This window comes from Crinia signifera, chromosome 3 (assembly GCF_055691185.1).
Source record: "Crinia signifera chromosome 3, ASM5569118v1, whole genome shotgun sequence".
In the NCBI taxonomy this organism is placed as follows: domain Eukaryota; kingdom Metazoa; phylum Chordata; class Amphibia; order Anura; family Myobatrachidae; genus Crinia; species Crinia signifera.
In genome coordinates, this window is record NC_139219.1 from 118,999,841 (window position 1) to 119,010,945 (window position 11,105).

The window sequence follows — 11,105 nt, forward strand, 5'->3', positions numbered from 1 at the left end:
AGCCATCCGCACTTGTGTGCCCACAGCAACACGGACACTGCTGCCTAATCTTTTAACTTGTTGGAACAAGTTCCGAATGTAGCCTTGGATGTTACATATTTGGTGACTTTGCATCTCCATAAACTCAAGCTGCCTAGTTTTAAAAGTATGCAATGAGTTTGCAATTTCTGTGGGTGTAATTGGTGTGTGGTTCGATGTGGTTGGTGTGGGTTGGGGTCACCACACTTGCAGCATTCTGAGTTACTGATGTCGGCATGCTTTCTTCCTCAGGTGCCCAGGAGTCCACCGGCTGTAGAATGATTTCCATATCTTTCTCAACCACTTCTGATGATGTTGTGGGGTGTTGCCCTAGTTGTGATTGTCCTGTGGATACATAAAAAATGGTAAGTATTGAAGCATAATATTGCAGTTTATGTGTAGTTAGATGTGACGGTACTTGTTTCCTAGCACGGCGCCCGCGATTTTGATTGTATTGATTGTGGCCGCAAAAATCGCGTCGATCGCATTGCATGCCAACCAAATCGCATGCGATGCGATCGACGCAAATTTTACATTGGAATCAATGTATAATGGTCCCTGAGACCCAATTTTACATTGATTTCAATGTTAAAAGCACCAAAACCCCCCATTGTAGTAGCAAACCCCCCCCCCCCCCCCCTGATGGGTGAAATGGCACTCCATTGTTAATGCCACCCCACTATTGACGCCAACTCGAAGCGTGGCGAGCGCAGCGGTATGCGTCCTACAACCTTTTCATACCCCCACTATCCACGTCGGTGTGGAGATGATTTTATAAAGTGTGGCCAGCCTAGCAAGCCACCGAGCCCTAAGCATGGCGAGCGCAGGGCATAACTTCACAGGTATGCGCTTCGGGCTCGGTGGCTCGCTGCGCTCGCCACACTTTATAAAATCAACTCCACGCCGACGTGGATAGTGGGGGTATGAAAAGGTCGGAGGACGCGTACCGCCTGCGCTCGCCACGCTTCAGGTTGGTGTCAATAGTGGGGTGGCATTAACAATGGGGGGGCATTAACCATACTTAATACCCATGAGGGGGCATATACAATGAGAAATTGTCCATATTGGCCCATTTCCCATTGTTCCCATTAAAATGGCCCGCGATGAGCGCGTTTAATTGTTGGTAAAAGAGAAAATCACAATCTTCCCATAGAGAACAATGTTAAATTAGTTTTTTAAAGTTAAAATTGCGTCGGTCGCATCAACGCGATCAATGCGATTTTCTCTTTTACCGGCAATTAAAGCTGGTGATTGACAGAAAATCGCGTCGATCGCATGCCTTAAGTACCTTAACTTAAGGCATGCGATCAACCCCAATGGGCGCTGTGCTAGGAAAAGTACCGATGTGACTAAGCTATACTGAGGGTTATATCACATACCAATGGGTATTATGTACGTACACATGTACCCTGTGACTTCATGTCATGGTAGCATTGGTAATAAGAGTGATGGCTGGTTGTCATTACATTCATTTCCGTAGCCGTGTGGCACCCGGGAATGAATGTAATGTTGCCAATTGTGTATGTGAAATGGGTGTGTGTACTGTATGTGTAATGGTGCTTTTTTGCTTCCCCTTACCTGCAGCGTCTGCTTCTGTGGGATCTTTTCTGGGGCGCTGCAGTGCGTGAGCACTTCAGGATAGATAATCTGCAAAGGAAAAGATAGACAGACTTTATGGACCATGTATGGGCAGCATTTATGAAAATTATTTACACTTATTGAGTGCCACTAAAAATCTTACATTGGACTGTGGACTGGCATGATAAGTTTGGTATGTAGGCGATTATGGTATACCAACAGGAGACCTAAAAGTGTGGGCTCACATCCATGTTAAGCTGCTACAGAAACTGGTATACATTTGTGGAAAAGCAGCAGGTGTGGAACTACATGGCCCAGCACATAATGAACAGATTGTATGTATGAGCATGACCTGTATCTATAATGACCTTGTGGAACTACATATTCCAGCACTATTGTTATGCTAACATTATAAGACAGCATTAGATGTAAAAAACATTGCAATGTATGGGTCAGTTGTACATTTGTTCAACTTACCAGCGCAGGGTGGCGTTGGTGGCCTATCAGTATCCGCCACATGGAGGCCAGGAAGCACTTTGGGAGGTATGATTCTCCTCAGTTTTTTCTCATAACTGGTAAATGATACTTGTTTTGCAGGTCCTCCCCCAGTGCAGGTAGCTTCTTTAATCTCAGCGCCCATTTTGGCCTTCAGGTGCCTCTTAATGTCATTGAAGCGCTTCTTGACATTTTTCACAGTGCGCTTGTGGTTGCTCACTGCATTGACGGCCTGAGTAATGGCCAGCCACATGGCCCTCTTACCCTGTGCAGTGCTCTTATGATGGGGTTTCCCCAACAGCCGGTCATATACGGGTAGCATGGCCCTCACTAATGCCACATTCTCCTCATATGCAAATCTGACTTTGCGGCCACTTTGGGTGCGGCCAGTATCTCCATCCTCCTCCAGCTCCTCCATGGCCATGTCTGCCACCTCCTCCAGGCCAGTCCCCCCCCCCTCACCTCCATCTTCCCCCACTTCACCCTAGTCGACCTCTGAGATGTGGGCCTCCTCCTCTGTCTGGGTGATGAACACATTCTGGGTGAGTCTCTCACCCAGAATGTGTTCATCACCCAGACAGATGGGGATGCCAGAGGGTCCTCCACCTCATCCATCTGTTACTGCTCTTCCGGAGCCTGTGCTGGCCATGCTGCCTGCCACACTGCTGCCTCTACCTCTGCCACTGCTGCCTCTCAGCATACCTCTGCTGCCTCTCACCCTGGCTCCTCTGGTAGTGCTGGGTGTGACTGGCCCCCTGCTGCCTCTTATAACTCCCCTTCCACTTGTCTGTCCTCTGACTGTAATAGCTCCTCTCCTCTCCATGCTCCTTACTCCCTATCAAAGATTACAATGGCGCCAGTGCCCCTTTATATAGGGGGTGTGATGCATAATGTAGGGGACTTAGGTGGGCCAATAGGTTAGGGGGTTCTTTGGCATGCGGAGGCAGTGTTGTAAATCGCATTCCGGTTGGTCCAAAACTTGCACATGACCGGTACATTAAATTGCACTTTTCTGTGTCCTAATCTGGCACCAAATCGCACTTTTTACCCGTTTATGCGCATCCCATTAAATATGCGATTTACACATGAAAACTACGGGGGGGAAAGTGCGATTTGTGGCGATATGGTGCGATTTTAAATTTTTTTTTTAAAAAGTGCGAAAAACTCTTATTCTATTAAATGTCACCCAATATTTCCTATATAAGGTAAACATTACAAGTCATCATGGTGAATGAAAATGTTTGCTAGGCAATTTTCACACCAATTTTGACCAATTCAATTGGCAATCAAAGGGTTAATATATTTACCCCCAAAGTGTCTGTTGTGCAATGTTAAAGTGTGTTTTCTGTTTTTAAAAGAAGACTCACCAAGTACATTAGCTGCGCAGAATAGCGCATTTTTGTTTCACTGCTAATTGTACATAATTCAAATGCACCTATCAGCTTCGTGAAGGTTTTCCTTTGTCTCTGCCAGCATAAATTCAGCTACAGACACTAAAATTGTCAAACTATCCAGTTTGTTTTTCTGCATCTAAACCGTGTAGAATTGCTATGGATCGTCTCTTCATCTCTTGCCTGTATACAAGCACGAGATTGTACCTGTACACCTGGACTATTCATTCTGCTGAATCTAAAGTCAAGTTGTTGCTGCGTTCCTGTTTCTACCAAGCTTTACCATCATACTGCCTTCCGCAAGAACAGTACAGTATCTTCTCGCTGGAGCAGTAACTATAGTACAGTCATTTGTACATTTTGTCTGATTGCTGCATTACAGTATACAGTACAGTAAGCAGCCAGGCTCCTACGAGGACAAAATGGTCCCTGCACGGAAGCGCTCGGTTCCCACCTTGTCCCTGAATGAACCTGTTTCCCTTCTTTCCCTACTGTTCAAATGCACCCGGTGCAGAATACTATATACAATCACCTGCTGTGTATACTGTATTCAGATACTGCAGACTGCCGCTATGGGTATTGTCCGTAAATACTAGAGTCTGTTTCGCAGACTCATTTCGCAGACTTACTGTATACAGTATCGAGTAGTGATATCGTGATTTTTGATGGCTTCCACGTTCAGTGTAGTGCAGTAGAGATAGCGCCATTTAGAATATTGTACAATGTGTTAAAATTGCCTGGTGTGTATGGGCCGCAGATCCCCGACTAGCGATGACAATACTCTATTAGGGTGGGCTACTGTAGGCTGCTAAATACTAGATCACTCCGTAATACTGTTGGTGTAATACTGTAAATAACGTATTTTTTCCTCAAACGAGGGGACCGGTGTTTTTCTCATGTTAACGGACTGTTTCGCAGGCTCAGTCAGTAATAGGAGCACATGTGATATTGTGATTTTCAGCCATGTTTGGAATCGACATGGCTGCACAGTGCAGTAGAGAAAGCGCCATTTAGAATATTGTACAGTGTGTTTACAACCTTCCGTGGTAAATTTGCTAGGGCAGGATCAACTACACAGAATCGGTTTTCCCTCCCCCTTACTGCACTTCTGCTTCAGGTACCATAATGAACAGTGCATGATTCTCTTGAGGATCATACACACTAGACGCTTTTCATCTGAAAATTGCCCTGTGTGTATGGTCCAGAGTTCCCCGACTAGCGATGAGAATACTTTATTAGGCTACTGCAGGCTGCCGCTATGGGTATTGTCCGTATAATGTGTAATAAATACTGGATTGGGGTATTGTCTATAATATTGTTGTAATACCGTAAATAACGGATCCTTTCGCATCTTTTTTTTTTCTCATACTGTACTTGTAATTGAAGTAGTCACAGCAATAGGATCACGTGATATCGTGATTTTCCGCCATTTTAGGGATCAACATGGATGCCACATACAGTACAGTGCAGTGCAGTAGAGATGGCACCATTTAGAATATTGTACAATGTGTTAAAATTGCCTGGTGTGTATGGGCCGCAGATCCCCGACTAGCGATGACAATACTAGGGTGGGATACTGCAGGCTGCTACTATGGGTATTGTCGTATAATCTGTGCTACTGTAAATACTGGATTAGTCCGTAATACTGTTGGTGTAATACTGTAAATAACATATTTTTTCGCAGGTGGGGGGGCGGAGTTTTGCGCATATTAATAGACTATTTCACAGACTCAGTCATACAGTATACTGTACTGTATTTGTGTACAAAATCCCCTAGCTGTGTACAAAATCCCCTAGCTGTGGGTGTTCGTATTGTAAGTACTGTAATTACAGTAATACTAGATTACAGGTATCCGGAGAACCAGAATACTGTACCAGTTTATTTTTTGATTTGTTTTTAAACTTTTTTGTACATTACTCTACATACTGTACTGTACATTGGCATTACGGTGTGTGTCATAAAGTACTGTATGTGTAATGGGCATTACGGTAAGTCAATGGCCAATACAGTGTGCACAGTGGCGTAAGTACAGCATACAGCCCCAGCGGTGGTAAGGAAGGTGCTTACAGTAGCAAGCAGATTTGTGCTGTGGGGCTATTGTTACCCGCTGCCTTCTGCCCAGGTCCTGCTCTCCCAGCTCCCCCACCCCTTAACGCTCAGCATATTGCCACCGATGGTACCTGCCGCAACAGTGCATCGGTCCCGGCTCTCCCTGCTCCAGCTAATGAAAAGTGACACTAAGAATATGGCTGCCCCTGTACAGCAGAGCGTTTTTAAGAAACTTAGAGGAGTCCTCCACCTCCTCTAGGATCCTCAAAAACTGACTGCACTGGGAACAGAAGCTGCATGGATATTCTAAGATGGCGGGTGCTAGAATAAACACTAGTCCGTATCCCCTACAGTACAGTATGTACAGTAATTCATACAGAATGGTGTTCTGTTGTCCATGCCTCCTACCCACACACAGTACTGTATGGGGCTCTGAAGATCTGTCCTGGCAGTCTTTGGTCCTCGTCTGTGTCTATGCTCCAATATGGTTCTCTTCCTATTCCTCTACAGTATGTGCCCCCTCCCTGTCTGTCTCTGTCTGTCTGTCCGCCCGCCCGCCCATCTAGAGTATGCCCCCCCCTCCATCCGCTGTCAATCTACAGTACAGTTCTGTATAGTACAGTACAGTATATCCCCATCAATCTTTCTGTCCAACTACAGTATGCTCCCCTCCTAGTCTGTCTGTCTAAGCCCCATCTGTTAACGTACTGTACTTTTGTTTATCGCTTCATCCCTTTTATTGAAAAAAAAAAGCTCATGTCTATGCAGTACGGTCACATAATTTTCACTACTGTAATACCATAATACAATACTGTATGCTACTGTATTGTACTGTAACTAATGTACTGTACTGTATGTACTGTATTAACTTGAATCTTATTGTTGTGTATTGTAGAGTGCACTGCCTACTGAAGATGGTGAAAACAAAAAAATTATATTCTGGAGAACCTTCACTTGCATGTCCCAAGAGAATGGCTGCATTAGTGCCACACATTAAAAATAATATCGTTAAGAAGAAAGCAGGAAAATAAAATATTCCTGTTGTCAAACTACGGAAAAATGCCAAGGCCAAGAACAAGTCTTTGTATTACGTGACTGGAGGAGATTTTCACGATGAATGTCTGGTGCAAGACATTAACACTGATGCACAGCAAGACATTAACACAGTGACAGATGTGTCAGTTCCCGTAGATAATGACTTGCACCCTTTGGAGCTTCACATTACACCTCTTGAACAAAAATCTCAATCACCGTCCCGTAGGAAACTTAACTTTCTGGATCACAACCCACCACAATGTAGCTGCACAGGGCTGGTGAAAGACATTTTGGGCAAGATGACCCGCCTGGAAACCCAAAACAATGGACTGTCTGTACATGTGGATGAACTGAAAGTGGAAATTCATGTACTGACAGGACAAATTAAAGTGCTGTCAGGAGGTCTGAATGACATGCTTGCTCAAGCCAAACAATGGCAAGCTGCTACAGGGCCACCCATTACACCCACAACATCTAATCCAGTACAATCACAATTTGACTGCCCTGATGCATTTGAAACAGAGGATTGTGACTTGGAAATGACCCAACTAACCACATCTTTCCACTTCTCTGATTTGGAGATGACACCAGCTTCATCCAACCGATTGCCCAGCCCTAGCATGGACACAGAAACTGTTTTACCAAATGAATTGGTGAACATGGACACCACACCAGTGTCATCTCACTGGTTGCCTCCCACACATAATGCTTCAGATACAGACCAACTTAACAAGTACCCCACTGACATCTCACTGGTTGGCTGACAGACATAATGCACCATCCCAAGCCTCTAACAACATGGACACTGCAATGGTTGCATCATCCCAATTGACCCCTGGAAATATGATCGTCGCAACATCACCTCTACATGAAAGAACACCTAGAAGCATACCAAAAGAATTGTGCACTGTGGGGATTTCCTTGCCTGACATGCCACTCAAAGTCATCACAGCTGAGGGTGTCAACACTCTCTTTGAAGCAGCGAAGATGGAAATGCACCGTTATGCACAACAGATTTTCCAAGAGCATGTTTCTTTTGACCTGTATAAGAATTGGTGCATTCGGGTCAATTTTGATGGTCAACGTAATAAATTCGCAATCCCAGAAAATCTGCGCCTCGATTTAGTGACACGACTCATGGAAAAATTTGAGCTTACAAAGGCTGATTGTACCAAGATAAAGGACACTTTAAATGGATTGCTACGGATGCCCAGAGTTACACGCTGGATGTGCTTACTGTAGCACAGCAACTGGAGACGTCTCTTCAAACTGGCATCTACTGTACTCACAGAACAAAGGACAGGCAATGAAATGGAAAAAAAGTACGTTTATGATCTTACTGTACATTATCTGTCTCCCCCCCCCCCCCCCCTGGAATCCTTGTGACCATTCAGTACTAACACTATTCTTTTTTCTTCTCTCCCCTTATCCACCATGCCACTCTGCCATGAGCAAAATCAAGTGTGTTTGGGACAGAGAACAGAGGAAGGGCAATGAAATGGAAAAAAAGTAAGTTTATGATCTTACTGTATATTATCTCTCTCCCTCTCTCCCATCCCCTTCCCCTGCCAACATGTGTCTCTCTCCACCCCCCCTCTGAAATCCTTGTGACCATTCAGTACTAACGCTATTCTTTTTTCTTCTCTGCCCTTATCCACCATGCCATTCTACCATAAGCAAAATCAAGCGTGTTTGGGACAGAGAACAAAGGACAGGCAATGAAATGGAAAAAAAGTACGTTTATGATCTTACTGTACATTATCTTTCTCCCTCTCTCCCATCCTCTTCCCCTGCCAACATGTGTCTCTCCCCCCCCCCCCCTGAAATCCTTGTGACCATTCAGTACTAACGCTATTCTTCTTTCTTCTCTCCCCATACCACTCTACCATGAGCAAAATCAAGCGTGTTTGGCCCATAGAACAAAGGACAGCCACTGCCTTGTAAAAAGCTTTGTTGTGACCAAAATACCTCAAATATGACTATGTACTGTGTTTTTAAAAAAAAAATTGTATTACTGTATACTGTATTTTAAGTCCCCACACATGATTCTAATGGTATGGTACTGTATAAATAAGTTTTTGAAAGATGTATTGTACTGACACCTGCCCAGTATACTGTATTGTAATAATTACAAACTGCAAACCATCTTTAATGTACTGACAGTAATGATTTTTATAACATTTTTAATCAACTGTAAACAAACAAAAATAAAAATTCATTAAGTTAATCGCATCATCAAATCAAATATTTGGTTGATGACGCCCTGGAGCATCATCACCACTCTTCTTAATTCATCTGTGAAAATAAAGAAACAAACAATGCACAGTTTAGAACAGAAATACAGTACAGGTTGAATACTGTACAGTAAGCATTACTACAGTATACTGTACTTTACCTCTATCCATGGGTGGTGGATTTGGAGGAGGGGCGGAGGCTGCCTGGTCCTCTTGTACCCTTGGCACTGTGGAAAAATGAGAAAATATGCTTTATAAATAAAGTTGTTATTACTTTATTATTACTTGTAATACAGTAAGTTATGGTTATTACTGTAAAGTAAGTGTGCGACGTGCAGCATATGGCCAGCGGCTCAAAAGGGAAGGAGGCTGCTGCGGCTCTGGCAGACGGGAATGCAGTTTAAAAAGGAAGGAGGCTGCAGCTCCGGTAGGCATCTGATAAGAAGAGTGCTTAGTGCTTCCCGAAAGTGTGTGCAGTGCGCCCCCCAAGCAATGAGCATGAATGAGCAGAGTTTCTATTATCCCTGTTTTACAAACATTTGTCAAGCCCTGGCATAATGTGTAATGGGCAGTATGGTGTGTAGCATTATGTGGAATGGACATTACTGTGCATGGCATTACAGTATGTGGAATTGGCATTACTGTTTGTGTAATTATCTCTAATGGGCATTAAAGTGTGTGGCATCTTGTGTAATGATAGGCGGTGATGGACATGTCCAGTGATTGACATGCCCCTGGAATGGTGCACCCCCTAATAAAATGGGCTACGCACACCTACTGTATGTACAGGAATGCTTACTTTCTTCCTGGCGGATGGATGCACTAATAAAATGGGCTACGCACACCTACTGTATGTACAGGAATGCTTACTTTCTTCCTGGCGGATGGATGCACAGGGGCTTGTGTACTCTAATGGGTACAGGGGACGAGGAGGGGTGGCCAGCCAATGAGGTCTGGTCAGGTCTGGCCCTGTAAAAAATAATAAAGCACATTGGCCCCTGTACAATACAGTATTGTACAATGTACAGTACTGTACACGCATGATTGCCCATCCGCCAGCGCAGGGGATGTGGCGGTTACCGGCACTGTGTGAGAGTCGCTTGTTAGGTTGCCTGACTATGCAGGGCTGCCGCGGGGACACTACGCTAACTGCGCTAGGCAGCCGTTGGCCGACGCTGACAGCGTCGGTCAACGGCACGCCAAGAAAAGATACAAGTTCAAAAGAAAATAAATAAATACTGTACAGTACAATAAAGAAATGACAGGACTTACTCTCAGACGGAGCGGCGGCGCTTGATGAGGGGGGGGGGTGCTGAATCAGGCTGCAAGGGCAGGGTGCCCTGGTCTTCCTCTAGGCTTGGCACTGTGGGGAAATTATAAAATGTGCTGTTAAAATAAAGTTATTATTCTTACTGTAAATGGGGAGGAGGGGGTGTTAAAAAAAAAAAAAAAAAGCCGTGGACTGTTTTCCATAAAGTGCTACGTCCGCCACACTTGATAAAATTGACTCCACGTCAACGTGGATAGTGTGGGTATGAAAAGGTCGGGAGGACACTTACTGTGTCCGCTTGCAGCCTCCGACACACTTCCGGCTGCCACAATTTGAGGGGGCCGTATGGGGTGTACCCTTTCCATCCTCCTCTGAATTCCTGTGTAAAAATAATTACATTACAGTATACTCTACTGTAGTTTCCTTTGAAACATTAGTTCACACACACACTACTGTGATCAGTGGTAGAGTATTCAGTATTACACTACAATAGATAAACAATGTCTAGGTCAAAAGGTCGTGCAACAGACGTATTTGCGCACCGCACCCCTCCACCCCCACCCCCTTTGTGCACGAGATGCAGAGCTGCCTGACGGGGACACTACGGTAATTGCACAGGGCTCCCGCGGGGACACTACGCTGACTGCGCTAGGCTGCCGTTGGCCGATGCTGACAGCGTCGCCCAATGGCACGGCAAAAAACTACACTACGTAGTTCAAACACACAAACACAAAACACAATTAAGAAATGACAGGACTTACTGCTTAGCATTGTGGCGATGCTTGAGGGCGGGCCTGCAGCATCCCGGCAGGGAAGGGTCCCCTGTTCTTCAAGCGGAGGCACTGTGGGCAAATGACAAAAATGTATTGTTATTACTGTAAATGGGGCGGGGGTGGGTTTACAAAAAGGCGTGGACTGGATTTTATAAAGTGCTGCGGCCGCTATAGTGTACTTTATAAAATCCACTCCGCTCCAAAGTGGATAGGACACATAATGTACCGCTGCGCTTGCCCCGCTTACGGCTGCCCTGGATC

The 11,105-nt window shown here is 44.9% G+C and overlaps 1 long non-coding RNA gene across 1 annotated transcript; it reads left to right on the forward strand.

Moving 5' to 3' along the window:
- The first annotated feature begins 275 nt into the window (after positions 1–275).
- Positions 276–9,889, forward strand: LOC146062559 (uncharacterized). Its single transcript, XR_014471391.1, has 3 exons — positions 276–383; positions 6,428–8,076; positions 8,245–9,889. It is a non-coding gene; the product is annotated as an uncharacterized LOC146062559 (long non-coding RNA).
- Positions 9,890–11,105: the final 1,216 nt, after the last annotated feature.